The sequence below is a fragment of the Adiantum capillus-veneris genome, chromosome 2 (genome assembly GCF_014529385.1).
Source record: "Adiantum capillus-veneris isolate H3 chromosome 2, ASM1452938v2, whole genome shotgun sequence".
Classification (NCBI taxonomy): Eukaryota; Viridiplantae; Streptophyta; class Polypodiopsida; order Polypodiales; family Pteridaceae; genus Adiantum; species Adiantum capillus-veneris.
Genome location: NC_140932.1, coordinates 108,303,621 through 108,318,891, shown reverse-complemented (window position 1 = coordinate 108,318,891; position 15,271 = coordinate 108,303,621). Strand labels below are relative to the sequence as shown.

Sequence of the window (15,271 nt, the reverse complement as noted above, 5' to 3'; positions counted from 1 at the left end):
GGTGCCATGCCCTATAAAGTAGCAGCCAGTGTTCAGTTTTTGGACACGCCGGAAGCAGCAGAAGAAGCTAGCGCTGGGATTCTGGAGCAGAGGTTGGCGACGGAAATTGCAAGTGTTCGTGTGACGACTGAGTGCGGAGGTCGCTTTTCCGAGCAAGGAGCGACAGGTATAAGGTGTTGATATGCATTGAGAATTGTTGCTTTGTGTGATTTGTTTTGCAAGAATCTCCCGTCTTACGGGAAAGCCCCTCACGGGAAGTACGGCTTCACGCCTAAGTCCCTTACGGGAAAGTACGGCTTCACGCCTAAGTCCCTTACGGGAAAGTACGGCTTCGCGCCTAAGCCCCTTACGGGAAGGAACGGCCTTGTGCCCAAGCCCTTTACGGGAAAGCACGACCTTCGGGTCTAAGATTACAGAACGGAGGGGTTTCCTCGGGTTCTCGTGCTTGTATAAGAATTCTCCCTAAATAAAGAATACTCTTGACGGGGGGGGGGACCAACCCATCTTCTGGTCCCCAATACTGTGTCGATCTTCTCCCTTCTCTCACCTTTGCAAAGTCTTTTTTTTTTCAAGTGCTCGTGTACACTCCCGTTTTGTGACAGTGGTATCAGAGCTCGGACTCCTCTCTTTCTCTGCAAAGAAGGACGATTCCGGGAAGAACGGGAAGAACCATGTCGAGCCAAGGGAGAAGCGTTGAAGAGGAGCTTCAACAAGTGCAAGCTCAGCTTGCGGATTTGCAACAAATCTTATATTGCCAGATGTCCAAAAGCTCTTGGGTGGAATGAAGAAAACGAATGGAACCGATGCAGCCAGGCATGCAGACCACACTGTTGGCGTGAGACCACAGGAGGAAAGAGAAGAAGAACGTGCCGAGGTGCACAAAAGATCTTCGGATCAGAATGAACGGCCTACTCCAAGGAAAGGCCAGGAAAAAGCGCTCTCTTTGCTAGACGAGAGCAAGGACATCTCCATCCTATTCTCCTGATTATACTTCTACTTCTCGATCATCTCGTCAGAAGAAGGAAGCCGCTACTACTACTACCCTACATCAACCTAAAGATAAGCCTCGATTCAAGAAGCATGGTCGCAAGTCTCAACATCGCATGAGAGTCTTCAAATCAGGCGACAAGGACATCAAGTTCGAAACCTACAACGGACGGAGAGATATCTCCAAAGCACTGTCCTTCATCAGACAGTTTGAAGTCGCCTTTACCAATGGGCACTTCACAGAAAGATCCAAATTGCGCCATGTGGGGATGCACCTCAAGGAAACGGCAAGTAATTGGTGGTTAGCCAAGATTCTGGAAGGTTCTCAGGCCAAAACTTGGGAGAGATTCAAATCTGAATTTTATGAACAGTTTCTTCCGCCTGACTTCGAGCAAGACATACGGTAAGGAATGGGACTGGCTCGCCCAGAAGGAACGTGAGAGAGTCACGACCTATGTGGACAAGTATTGGTCGGTTCTTCTGAAGGACACTCCCTTCATGAAGATTGCCGACGAGGAAAAGAAACGAAAGTTCGAAGCGGGTCTCCAACCGCAGCTTCGAAAGAGTATGAAAGTGTATCCGCATGACACTCTTCAGAGGATGATGGAGTCAGCAATCATTGCTGAGGATTTGCACTCAAGTGGGACACCTAGAAAAATGGAGCATAGCACTTACCGTGCAAGACAAAGAGGGGTCTACGATGACCAAGGGGGCCAAGGAAGAAAACTTCCTCCATCTAGGGACCATGATCATTCTAAGAAGCCAGAGGGCAATGGCAAGCGAACTAAGTACCTCTCTCCTACTCAACTCCAAACCTTCAGAGAGGAAGGAAGATGCTTCTACTGTGGAGAGAAAGGACATATGAAGCCGGACTGCCCTCTAAAGCAGCAACGCAAGAACAAGCCTCTACGAGGCAAGATAAAGCAAGGAAGGAACCCGCTCCCCCAAGCTCGAACTCAATTCCAGATGTTCAAGGAAACACAGCAACGGAGAAGGGGAAGCGTCAGCTTCTGAAGGGCTGGGGGTCTCTGAACAACCAGCAAGTACTGATTCTTTATGATCCACGATCCACGAATAACTTCATCTCCCTGGATACTGCGGAACGTTTGTGCCTCACACCGGCTCAGCTTGGCACACCAATTACATCCGGATCGGCATTCGAGGGGTTGACAACCAATGCAACTCCTGTGCAAGGCCAGCTCAATCTTCGGATTGGCGAGTACAAGGACCGCGAATCATTTTTGATGGCACCCATCGAGGGATGTGATATCATCTTGGGTATGCCATGGCACTTCCAAATGACACCTATTCCCGATTATGTGGAAAAGACCCTCACTTTTGATCATGGGGGTAAGAAAATAAAGATTCATGCTGATGTAGGAGATTGGCAATTCCCAATTGTAAGCCATATCTCCATTAAGAAAGAAATGAAGAAGTGTGTTTCTGCTTACTTGATTTTTGCACGTGAGAAGGATAAAACTAGTAGGGACTCTCTCTAGTTTGGAAATTAAGCGTCTTCAATTTATTGAAAAGTACAAAGATTGTTTCACGGAAACACTTCTTGATGAACTCCCTCCGCTATGCCCGAAAGATCACCGCATAGATCTCATACCGGGTAGCTCGCCTCCCAATCAACCCCCTTATCGGGTGAGTCTTGCTCAGCAAGAGGAAATTCTGAAGCAAGTCAACGAGCTTCTAGAGAAAGGGTTAGTACGGCCCAGTGCTTCACCCTACTGCTCTCCAATTTTACTGGTGCAGAAGAAAGATGGCACGTTTCGAATGTGCATAGACTATAGGTCTTTAAACAAGATCACGATCAAGAATCGCTTTCGGATCCCTCGGATTGATGATATACTTGATAAGTTGCAGGGTGCAAGTGTCTTTAGTCGCATAGACTTAAAGAGTGGGTATCATCAGATACGGATCGCCCCTGAGGATGTCCATAAGACTGCTTTCCGCACAACCTTTGGACTATATGAATTTTTGGTAATGCCTTTCGGCTTGACCAATGCTCCTGCGACGTTCAATCGCTGATGGACCGCATTTTCAGCCCGTATCGAGTTTTTACGGGAGTATTCTTTGACGACATACTCATCTTCTCTAAGTCAGAAGAGGAACATCGGAAGCACTTGGACTTAGTGTTTCAAGAATTGCGAAAGCATGAGTTGCATGTGAATGCAAAGAAGAGCGAGTTCTTTCTCTCAGAAATACACTCTCGGCCATATAGTCTCTCACAATCAAGTGAGTATGGATCCTACCAAGATCCGAGTGGTAGAAGATTGGCCTATTCCCACTACGGTACATGATGTACGTAGCTTCCTGGGATTATGTTCGTATTGTCGAAGGTTTGTCCGAGGATTTGCCCATGTAGCAGGACCACTTCATGACCTGACAAAGAAGAAGATTCCTTTCAGATAGGGATCGAGACAACAAGGAGCTTTTGATCGGCTCAAGTACTTGCTAAGCCATGGACCTATTTCGATAGTGCCTGACTTAAGGAAACCATTTGAGGTTCACTGCGATGCTTCAGGCAATTGCATCGGAGCAGTATTAAACCAAGAAGGCCATGCAGTGGCCTACGAAAGCAAACGGCTTAAGGATGCAGAGTTGCATGCATCAATCTACGAAAAGGAACTCACGGCTGTGATTCACGCCTTATCCAACTGGAAGCACTATCTTCTAGGAGCGGATTTTGTGATCAAGACTGATCACCAGGATTTGCGGTATTTTCTTACGCAAAGGAAACTATCTGAGAAGCAGATGAGATGGGCAAACTTTTTGTCTATGTTTGACTTCTAGATCCTTCACACGGCTGGGAGTAAGAATGTGGTCGCGGACGCATTGTCTAGGCGGCCAAGGGTGAACGCTATCACTTCGGTGTATCACCAAGAATTAGAAGCAATACCAGATTTGTATCCTAATGATCCAGATTTCTCCACCATTTGGGGAAAGCTACATCGTGGAGAGAATGAGTTTCCCTATTCCATTCGGGACGGTTATCTCTACCACCATCAGGCCATATTTTTGGCGGAACCATTAAGAAAGAAGATCATGGATGAAGCACATGCTTCGCCTTATGCGGGTCATCGGGGTATTCTCCCTACGACCTTAGCAATGGAAAGATATTTCTTTTGGCCTAGCCTTAAAACAGACATTGATAAGTATGTCAGGGAATGCTTAGTTTGCCAAAAAGTGAAGTATGATCGGCATAAGACGCCTGGGTTGCTACAACCATTGCCTGTGTCTAATGAACCTTGGGAAAGTATTGCCATGGACTTCATCATGGACCTCCCTAGAACTCAGACTGGAAATGACGCGATCTAGACCATTGTCGACAGGTTTAGCAAGCAAGCACACTTTATACCAGTCAAGAAAACGATCAAAGCAGATCATATGGCTAGGGTCTTCCTGGCACAGATCTTTAAGCATCATGGAATTCCTAAGTCTATTGTGAGTGGTCGAGATCCTCGCATGACAGGAAATTTTTGGCGTGCCTTGATGGATAATCTTGGTACGAAGCTGAATTTTTCATCTGCCTACCATCCTCAAACGGACGGGCAAAGTGAGATAGCCAATTCCACAATATTGGATATGTTAAAAGCTTATGTGTCAGACCGGCAATCTGACTGGGAGAAATATTTGCCTCTTGTCGAGTATGCGTATAACAATACCATACACTCATCGATGGGGAAAGCACCTTTTGAGATTCTCTATGGTAAGCCTTTGCTTCCACCGATCCTTTTAACTAAGAATAAGATCTTTGCAGCAGATGAATTTGTCCGAGATTTGGACACACCCTACGGGCAAGTTAGGAGAGCTATTCTACGCTCTCAGAAAAAGCATAAGAAAGCTACAGACAAGCACAGGAGGAATCTAGACTTAACAGTCGGACAGTTAGTCTTACTCAAGTTTGAGAAGGCAAGACTTAAGAAACAAGCGTCTCATAAGGGGAAGGTGGTAAAACTTTCTACCCGTTATTATGGGCCGTTTAAGATCACTAAGCAAGTGAATGATGTCACCTTCCGATTAGAGCTACCGCCTAATTGGAGGATCCATAATGCGTTCCATGTCAGTTTACTCCGGCCGTATGTGGGACCGCCTCCGAGTCAGCCAAGTGCTGAGGAACCTCCTGAGGTTGAGGAAACAGAAGAAATACTCCAACCGGAGCAGATAGTAAGTCATCATGAGCGGCCCCTCAAGTCCGGAAAAATAACACGGAAGTATTTGGTTAAGTTTAAAAACTATTCGAATCTAAATGCTCACTGGATGACGCGGGAGGAATTAGCAGCTTATCCCAAGATACTGGAGGTATATGTCCAAGCACTACAGTTGATGTCAAACTGTTTAGAAGCCAGAGGGATGTTGCTAATTGGACTATTTTCTTATTTTTAATGATTAATCTCTTCTTTAGGATATTTTATTGTGTGCACTAAGAACTGTTAAAAGATTGTAGCTACAGGAACTGCCATCAAGAACGGACAACGCTGATGTGTCATTTGATGGGTGACGGTAAACATCGCGAAGGAGTTTCTGTAAGTTCGGTGGAAAGGGCCGGGTTACGAGTGCCCCTGATGCGTCACATGATGGGTGACGGGTGCATCAGTAAGGGGGCATCCCGTAGGCTAAGGAGGAAATCCGAACTGAGTAAGAAAATACGCGTAAGAACGCAAGCACAAGAATAAAGATGGGTTCAATGAAGCTTTTTACGAAAAGAAGGAACATTCGCGGGAGGGCAGATGCTTTCCCGCGAGGAGTCTGTGTCTGCATTGCATCTATGCCGTGTTCTGCACCCGGGGACGCCTAGAATGTGTTCGTGTAGCATTGTTTTCACTAACTAAGTGAGTTTTTAAAGTTTGAACAGGTTCACACTTTATTTTATGAAGTGGCCGGTCACTTAAATAAGTGACCGGCCCTTTTATTAATAAAATAAAGCAAGGCTCTCAAAAACCAGCGCTAATAGGTTACGCAGACTGAAAATCAACGATCTCTCTCTCTCCTCTCTCTAAAAAGTGCCAGATTCAACGATCTTTCTCTCTCCTCTCTCTAGGGCGCCAAGGTTCCGCTTTTTCGGCCTCTATTCGCGCCGGGTGCCAGGCCCTAAAAAGTAGCAGCCAGCGTTCAGTTTTTGGACACGCCGGAAGCAGCAGAAAAAGATAGCGCTGGGATTCTGGAGCAGAGGTTGGCGACGGAAATTGCAAGTGTTCGTGTGACGACTGAGTGCGGAGGTCGCTTTTCCGAGCAAGGAGCGACAGGTATAAGGTGTTGATACGCATTGAGAATTGTTGCTTTGTGTGGTTTGTTTTGCAGGAATCTCCAGTCTTACGAGAAAGCCCCTCACGGGAAGTAAGGCTTCACGCCTAAGTCCCTTACGGGAAAGTACGGCTTCGCGCTTAAGCCCCTTACGGGAAGGAGCGGCCTTGTGTCCAAGCCCTTTACGGGAAAGCACGACCTTCGGGTCTAAGATTACAAAACGGAGGGGTTTCCTCGGGTTCTCGTGCTTGTATAAGAATTCTCCCTAAATAAAGAATACTCTTGACGGGGGGGGGGACCAACCCATCTTTTGGTCCCCAATACTGTGTCGATCTTCTCCCTTCTCTCACCTTTGCAAAGTCTTTTATTTTTTTCAAGTGCTCGTGTACGCTCCCGTTTTGTGACAGTATTTTTGCAGGTTTAGGGTTTTGGCCCTAAACGGTCCCTAATACCCCCATGAGGTTCAGGGACGCGAGGGGACCGCTGTATAGGTGATCTGGCGCATTTTCGGGCAGAAAACAGAGAATTCAGCGTGCTGCAGATGCTCGCCAGGTTTTGCAAAGTGTTCGTATGCTAGTGAGAATGATAAGTAGTACACACCTGTTTAGTACCATTTCCGGTAAGAAGTAAAATCACCTATTGCAGTTCAAAGGAGGAGATTCAGCATACGTCAGGGCAACGAAGAAGGGGAACCACTTAACCACCATACCCTTATAGATAGACACGATTGAACTACCCATCCAAACAAAAGAAAACAAACAAGATGAATAGTCACAGTGGCCCTGCATAAAGGTAGGTTTCGCACAATGGTTGTGGTAGCATTTCGAAGCTATCACCATTTCTTCGTCTTGTTGCGGCACTCTTATCTAAGGAATTCAACTTCTCCGATTCTGGCAAAGTTTTGCTAATGATGTTCATTCTCTCTCCTAATTTGATTGATCGTTTTCACTACATTCAAGAACTCCAATCAAGACAACCTTCGTCGTTCTGGGAGAGTGTGTGCAGCCCCAAGTTAATGTGCCCTCTAAAACACTTAACAAAATACATGAGTTTGTGGTCCCTTAGTTGATGTCTCTCTTAAACACTCAATCAAAACAAGGAAAGAATATTGACTTCACCATGTGGCTCTATTCAACAAGCTTAATCCAATGATCACAACCGCTCACAAGAAGCTGAATCCAACTGTTCACAATTGCTCCCCACAATTCCAAGACTCTACTAAGGCGTAGCAAGCTTAATCAAATGGTCCACAAACATTCACAACAAGGTGAATCCAATGGTCCACAAACACTCACAACAAGGTGAATCCAATGGTCCACAATTGCTCTCAACAATTCCAAGACTCCTAGTAAAGGCCTTATGTAGGCCGAAAAGAAACAAAAACAAGCATAAGCAACTGTACAAACACTCACCACCACGTATGCCATCAAAGACTCGACAAGAACAAGCACATACCGAGCACTTAAGAAAATGAATGATATGCAGCAAACAAGCAAAAACATAATCAGCAAAAATCAAACCAAAAAGAAAATGCAGGCACAAACCCCTCGAGAAATAAAAGAGACCATGTAATAATATATGTAAAAGGGGCGGGCACAGCCAGGTGGGAGGGGGGACTCCCCTCGTGAGGGCCAATCCGTGCAAGCAAGGCTCTCATACACGTGCATATAGGTATGTGTGGGTATGCGGGCAAGCCCGTAAGGACCAACCAGAGGTGAAATTTGGCAAGCCTCCTAATGGAAGAAGTGGTTAATTAAAGAGCTGCTTCCAACAATGAAGCCAGAGAAGAAGTGCACATACCTACGTAAAAATCAGACAAAATCTAGGAGCAAATATGAGCTTGTTTTCAAACCCACACTCTGCAATAACAGTCCATGATGAGCAAAAGGAGACGCGCTGCTTTTCCACTTCAGGAATGAGAACTTGCCCAAAAGAATGATGATTGGAAAAATCTAGTTAGCTATGGCTCCCAGAACCTCCATCTGCACTCGCACGAAGCCTGAGCATGCAATGTAGCAAACCAAAAAGCAGAGAGAAGGGACACAAGTCTAGCTCAGAAAATGTACGCAGAAAAGCAGGAGCTCAATACGTCAAAAAGATGAAAGGCAAGTACCGAGAGGCGCTACACTAGTGCACAGATGGAAGCACACCTTTCATGCAGCAACAGAGGTCTCCTGAGTCCTTACGGTAAGGCGGTAAAGCACTCTTTTTCCTGCAGAGATGGTGCTTCAACGAATTGGCGATTCCTCTTCGTTGAATCGTTACCGTGTATTGAACGTTCCAAGTGCAAGTAGCAGCCGTGCTGCCGTGTGTACGCGTGTGAGAGAGAGAGAGAGAGAGAGAGAGAGAGAGAGACAGAGAGAATTGGCGCCGGGTACACTTTAGCCTAGTTTTGTTGCCTTGCTTCTGCATGCGCATGGGGAGCCAGCTCATTAGCACACGCGGAGTTTCCTCCTCTCTTTCTTTTATTTTTTTAACCATCAGAGCGGAGTAGGGTACATTAGACGGCGGCCCCATACGCCTCCAGGCCTGTGATATGAGCGGGCTGCAATCACATAGGATTCACATTAGCCGTTTTCATGCTTTAGTAGTCTCCAAATAATTGGTGTTCATTGTGAATAGGGCCCGTTGCAAACTGGAACAGGAGCGTCAAATTCGCAGCTCTACCGATGAAGGAGGCGCATCGTAGCAGTGGAGGGTGGTTGAAATCAGCCTCTACACTAGAGGCGATTTGAAGAAGCAGCAACCTACCATCTCAGCCATGTCTAGCATATGAGAACGCCCGTCTTTCACCCCGCAGATGAGTAGCTATGGAGCTCCAAAATTGTAGTTAGAGGGCCCTTCTGGGCGGCTTTAGAGGGCCTATGGGTGAGCCCTCTAAAGGCCATGGCCGATTGGATGTTTAATCGCTAGCACTAGGATCTACAGTTCTAGATCCATGGAACTAATTGACACCTCTTTGGTTGAGAGAGATCAACGATGAACGGTCCCATAATCATCGGAACAATGTAGGCCGTTGGTCATTTTCAAGGTGGCAAACAAGGCAATAATTAGTTACATAAGATCTGTAAATAGTTAGGATGCACTTGCTATGTTTTGGGTTTTACTTGTGCAATATCTTTAAATTGTTCATAGTTTATAATAATTTTTTTTTAAAGGTGCAAGGTTTTTGGGGGGGGGGGGGGGGGGGGGGGGGGGGGGGGGACCCTTTAATTTGACTTTGCATAGGAACTTGAGGGCATCATCGCACGAGTGTGTGTATGTGTGTGTGTGTGTGTGTGTGTGTGTGTTGATCCGTCGAGTCCCAACCTTCCATGTTGGCGGCCTTCAGCTCAGCAGCCCTGAGTCTCTCTCTCTCTCTCTCTCTCTCTCTCTCTCTCTCTCTCTCTCTCTCTCTCTCTCTCTCTCACACACACACACACACACACACACACACAAGCAGCTATGGCGCAACCTAGGCTAGGAGAGCCTTGCACGACCCTCACCCACGATGCAATCTTGCAAGAGCAACCACGTTCCTCGAGTGCGACCTTCATTAATGGCAGCTTTCACCTCAGGGCAGCCCATTGTCAGCATCTCCTCCTTGCATGCGCTCCATGGTAGCTTCCACCTGATCATGGCAGCCCGGCCGTTGTCTACACCTCCTCACATTTCCGCTCGCAACTTGTTTCACCTCACGGCAGCCCATTGTCAGCACCTCTTCCCGCATGCATTCCATGGTAGCTTCCACCTGATCACGGCGGCCCAGCCGTTGTCTACACCTTCTATAATATAAAAGTAATAGAATATAAATAAAAGGTGTAAAAAGAAAGAAAAATTTACCAAAATACCCCTCTAATTTGTGGAAATTCCTAAAATACCCCTCAAATTTCAAAAATTCCCAAAGTACCCCCAATATTTTGTCATAAATTTCCAAAATGCCCTTCAAATTTTCCAAAATTCCCAAACTATCCCTGGTGGTGAGATTAAATTTCTCCAAAGATGATAAAATTTGCAGCTTTTCATAAGAAGACCGATCGTCTATCAATACAAGATGCTAAAATTAGAATTTGAGTTGGTTATGTAGGCTTTTGGAGATGAATCGCTTCATTATTTTAAGACATAATCGACTTTTTTTGCTAGGTAATTTGTGACAAAATACATGCTAGCTAAGCACTCAAAAACGGATCTCAATTATAAAAACGGAATAAAGATCAGAAAATCTTGAACAATCTGACCAAAATAGATACAAAGGTATTTTGGGAATTATTGAAATTTGAGGGGTGTTTTGGGAATTTCCACGACCTTAAAGATCTAGTCGACGAAGAGAGAGAGAGAGACCAAGGCGCATCGAGTTCTGAGCTTGATACATGGAGAAGACGATAGTGACATGATCCTGATCTAGGGACATAGACGAAGTGAAGCTGCAGGTGAAAGGAGAATGGTGGGCCCTTGATTATCGAGCTGATCGGGGACGAGGGAGAGCTTGAAGGTGCTTAAATAGTCATCCATAAGAGAGAGAGCTTCGGAGGGTGGTATTAAGGATGGTGTAGGAGTAGCGATGACGGAGCTGGTCGATTTCTAGAAGCTTCTAGGCTATGAAGGGATGGATGTGTAGGTCATGGTGGCCTTTCCCACACAGCTCAATTTTTGGGGCTAGCCGTCCCCCACCTTGTAGCTTTGAATTGCTGATTGTAGCCAATATTTGCGGACGCCCATGAAGTTGCCAGTCACGGCCCACACCTACTGCGTGTCAATGCTCTTGATATTCCACTCGAATGCCTTGCCACATGTATTAGCGTTGCCACTACCCTCCTCTATAGCCCGTAGGCGTACGTATATTCTCTATTCTGGTAGCCGCCGGCTAAATGACCACCAAAGAACCCTAAAGAGATTTTCCTCTTTCCCCTCTTCAACATCCTTGGCTACTCACAATCGTCAACAATCAAGGAGAGCTGAGTTCTAAGCTAGATACAAGGAGAAGATGGTAGAGAGAGCATTCTTTGGGGAGATGGATGAAGTGGGGTTATAGGTGAAGCTTCAATGGAGGAGGGTGTTGGGTCCAGCTTGATTATCGCAAGGGTTGGGGATGGGAAAGAGCGTGAAGGTGCTGACATAGTCGTCCATAAGAGATGCATGGGAGGGTGGTATTAAGGATGGTGTAGGAGTAGCGATGATGGAGCTGGTCCATTTCTAGAAGCTTCTCGGCTATGAAGGGGTAGGGTGTTGCTGTGGAGGTCATGGTGGCCTTTTCCGCACAGCCTAATTTTTGGAGTTGGCCATCCACTATAATAAAAGGGGGAGGGATTCCAGCCCCTCCCCTTGACACGTGGCCTAACCTCCTGAATCCGGCTACTTCCGGCACTCTACCTGCGCATTGTTTCAACCCATTGGCCACTGTTGCTGCCCACTGTTCCAGCCTCCGAAATTTGAGTTTGCACGAGTGTGTACATGTGTGTGTGTGAGAGAGAGAGAGAGCCATGACGCAGTCGCATTTTAAGATTTGACTTTGCATAGGAACTTGAGGGCATTATCGCACGAGTGTGTGTGTGTGTGTGTGTGTGTGTGTGTGTGTTGATCCGTCGAGTCCCAACCTTCCATGCTGGCAGCCTTCAGCTCAGCAGCCCTGAGTCTCTCTCTCTCTCTCTCTCTCTCTCTCTCTCTCTCTCTCTCTCTCTCTCTCTCTCACACACACACACACACACACACACACATACACACACACACACGGAGGCAGCTATGGCACAACCTAGGCTGGAGAGCCTTGCACGACCCTCACCCACGATGCAATCTTGCAAGAGCAACCACGTTCCTCGAGTGCGACCTTCATTAATGGCAGCTTTCATCTCAGGGCAGCCCATTGTCAGCACCTCCTCCTTGCATGCGCTCCATGGTAGCTTCCACCTGATCATGGCGGCCCGGCCGTTGTCTACACCTCCTCCCATTTCCGCTCGCAACCTGTTTCACCTCACGGCAGCCCATTGTCAGCACCTCTTCCTGCATGCATTCCATGGTAGCTTCCACCTGATCACGACAGCCCAGCCGTTGTCTACACCTGCTATAATATAAAAGTAATAGAATATAAATAAAAGGTGTAAAAAGAAAGAAAAATTTACCAAAATACCCCTCTAATTTGTGGAAATTCCTAAAATACCCCTCAAATTTCAAAAATTCCCAAAGTACCCCCAATATTTTGTCATAAATTTCCAAAATGCCCTTCAAATTTTCCAAAATTCTCAAACTACCCCTCGTGGTGAGCTTAAATTTCTCCAAAGATCATAAAATTTGCAGCTTTTCATAAGAAGACCGATCGTCTATCAATACAAGATGCTAAAATTAGAATTTGAGTTGGTTATGTAGGCTTTTGGAGATGAATCGCTTCATTATTTTAAGACATAATCGACTTTTTTTGCTAGGTAATTTGTGACAAAATACATGCTAGCTAAGCACTCAAAAACAGATCTGAATTATAAAAAAGGAATAAAGATCAGAAAATCTTGAACAATCCGACCAAAATAGGTACAAAGGTATTTTGGGAATTTTTTAGTTTGAGGGGTGTTTTGGGAATTTCCACGACCTTAAAGATCTAGTCGACGAAGAGAGAGAAAGAGACCAAGGGGCATCGAGTTCTGAGCTTGGTACATGGAGAAGACGATAGTGACATGATCCTGATCTAGGGACAAAGACGAAGTGAAGCTGTAGGTGAAAGGAGGATGGTGGGCCCTTGATTATCGAGCTGATCGGGGACAGGGGAGAGCTTGAAGGTGCTTAAATAGTCATCCATAAGAGAGAGAGCTTCAGAGGGTGGTATTAAGGATGGTGTAGGAGTAGCAATGACGGAGCTAGTCGATTTCTAGAAGCTTCTAGGCTATGAAGGGATGGATGTGTAGGTCATGGTGGCCTTTCCCACACAGCTCAATTTTTGGGGCTAGCCATCCACCACCTTGCAGCTTTGAATTGCTGATTATAGCCAATATTTGCAGACGCCCATGAAGTTGCCAACCACGGCCCACACCTACTACGTGTCAATGCCCTTGATATTCCACTCGAATGCCTTGCCACATGTATTAGCGGTTCTACTAACCTCCTCTATAGCCCGTAGGCGTTCGTATATTCTCTATTGTGGTAGCCGCCGGCTAAATGACCACCAAAGAACCCTAAAGAGATTTTCCTCTTTCCCTTCTTCAACATCCTTGGCTACTCACAATCGTCAACAGTCAAGGAGAGCTGAGTTCTAAGCTAGATACAAGGAGAAGATGGTAGAGAGAGCATTCTTTGGGGAGATGGATGAAGTGGGGTTATAGGTGAAGCTTCAATGGAGGAGGGTGTTGGGTCCAGCTTGATTATCGCAAGGGTTGGGGATGGGAAAGAGCGTGAAGGTGTTGACATAGTCGTCACTAAGATAAGCATGGGAGGGTGGTATTAAGGATGGTGTAGGAGTAGCGATGATGGAGCTGGTCCATTTCTAGAAGCTTCTTGGCTATGAAGGGGTAGGGTGTTACTGTGGAGGTCATGGTGGCCTTTTCCACACATCCTAATTTTTGGAGTTGGCCATCCACTATAATAAAAGGGGGAGGGATTCCGGCCCCTCCCCTTGACACGTGCCCTAACCTCCTGAATCCGTCTACTTCCGGCACTCTACCTGCGCACTGTTTCAACCCATTGGCCACAGTTGCTGCCCACTGTTCCAGCCTCCGAAATTTGAGTTTGCACGAGTGTGTACATATGTGTGTGTGAGAGAGAGCCATGACGCAGTCGCATTTTAAGATTTGACTTTGCATAGGAACTTGAGGGCATCATCGCACGAGTGTGTGTATGTGTGTGTGTTGATCCGTCGAGTCCCAACCTTCCATGCTGGCGTCCTTCAGCTCTGCAGCGCAGTATCTCTCTCTCTCTCTCTCTCTCTCTCTCTCTCTCTCTCTCACACACACACACACACACACACACACACACACAAACACACACACACAAAGGCAGCTATGGCACAACCTAGGCCTGGAGAGCCTTGCACGACCCTCACCCACGATGCAATCTTGCAAGAGCAACCACGTTTCTTGAGTGCAACCTTCATTAATGGCAGATTTCATCTCAGGGCAGCCCATTGTTAGCACCTCCTTCTTGCATGCGCTCCATGGTAGCTTCCACCTGATCATGGCGGCCCGGCCGTTGTCTACACCTCCTCCCTTTTCCGCTCGTGACCTGTTTCACCTCACGGCAGCCCATTGTCAGCACCTCTTCCCGCATGCATTCCATGGTATCTTCCACCTGATCACGGCGGCCCAGCCATTGTCTACACCTGCTATAACATAAAAGTAATAGAATATAAATAAAAAGTGTAAAAAGAAAGAAAAAATTACCAAAATACCCCTCTAATTTGTGGAAATTCCTAAAATACCCCTCAAATTTCAAAAATTCCCAAAGCACCCCCAATATTTTGTCATAAATTTCCAAAATGCCCTTCAAATTTTCCAAAATTGCCAAACTACCCCTGGTGGTGAGATTAAATTTCTCCAAAGATAATAAAATTTGCAGCTTTTCATAAGAAGACCGATCGTCTATCAATACAAGATGCTAAAATTAGAATTTGAGTTGGTTATGTAGGCTTTTGGAGATGAATCGCTTCATTATTTTAAGACATAATGGACTTTTTTTGCTAGGTAATTTGTGACAAAATCCATGCTAGCTAAGCACTCAAAAACGGATCTCAATTATAAAAAAGGAATAAAGATCAGAAAATCTTGAACAATCCGACCAAAATAGATACAAAGGTATTTTGGGAATTATTGAAATTTGAGGGGTGTTTTGGGAATTTCCACGACCTTAAAGATCTAGCCGACGAAGAGAGAGAGAGACCAAGGTGCATCGAGTTCTGAGCTTGGTACATGGAGAAGACGATAGTGACATGATCCTGATCTAGGGACATAGAGGAAGTGAAGCTACAGGTGAAAGGAGGATGGTGGGCCCTTGATTATCGAGCTAATCGGGGACGGGGGAGAGCTTGAAGGTGCTTAAATAGTCATCCATAAGAGAGAGAACTTCGGAGGGTGGTATTAAG

The 15,271-nt window shown here is 46.1% G+C and overlaps 1 protein-coding gene across 2 annotated transcripts in view; it reads right to left on the bottom strand.

The window, feature by feature from the left end:
* LOC147463360 (putative glucose-6-phosphate 1-epimerase) overlaps window positions 1–8,526 on the bottom strand; it is a 103,825-nt gene extending 95,299 nt beyond the window's left edge. For both annotated transcript variants that reach the window (XM_086488341.1, XM_086488350.1), the window contains exon 1: window positions 8,388–8,526. The gene's annotated coding sequence lies outside the window, so the exon portion shown is untranslated. The remainder of the gene's footprint in view (window positions 1–8,387) is intronic.
* Window positions 8,527–15,271: the final 6,745 nt, after the last annotated feature.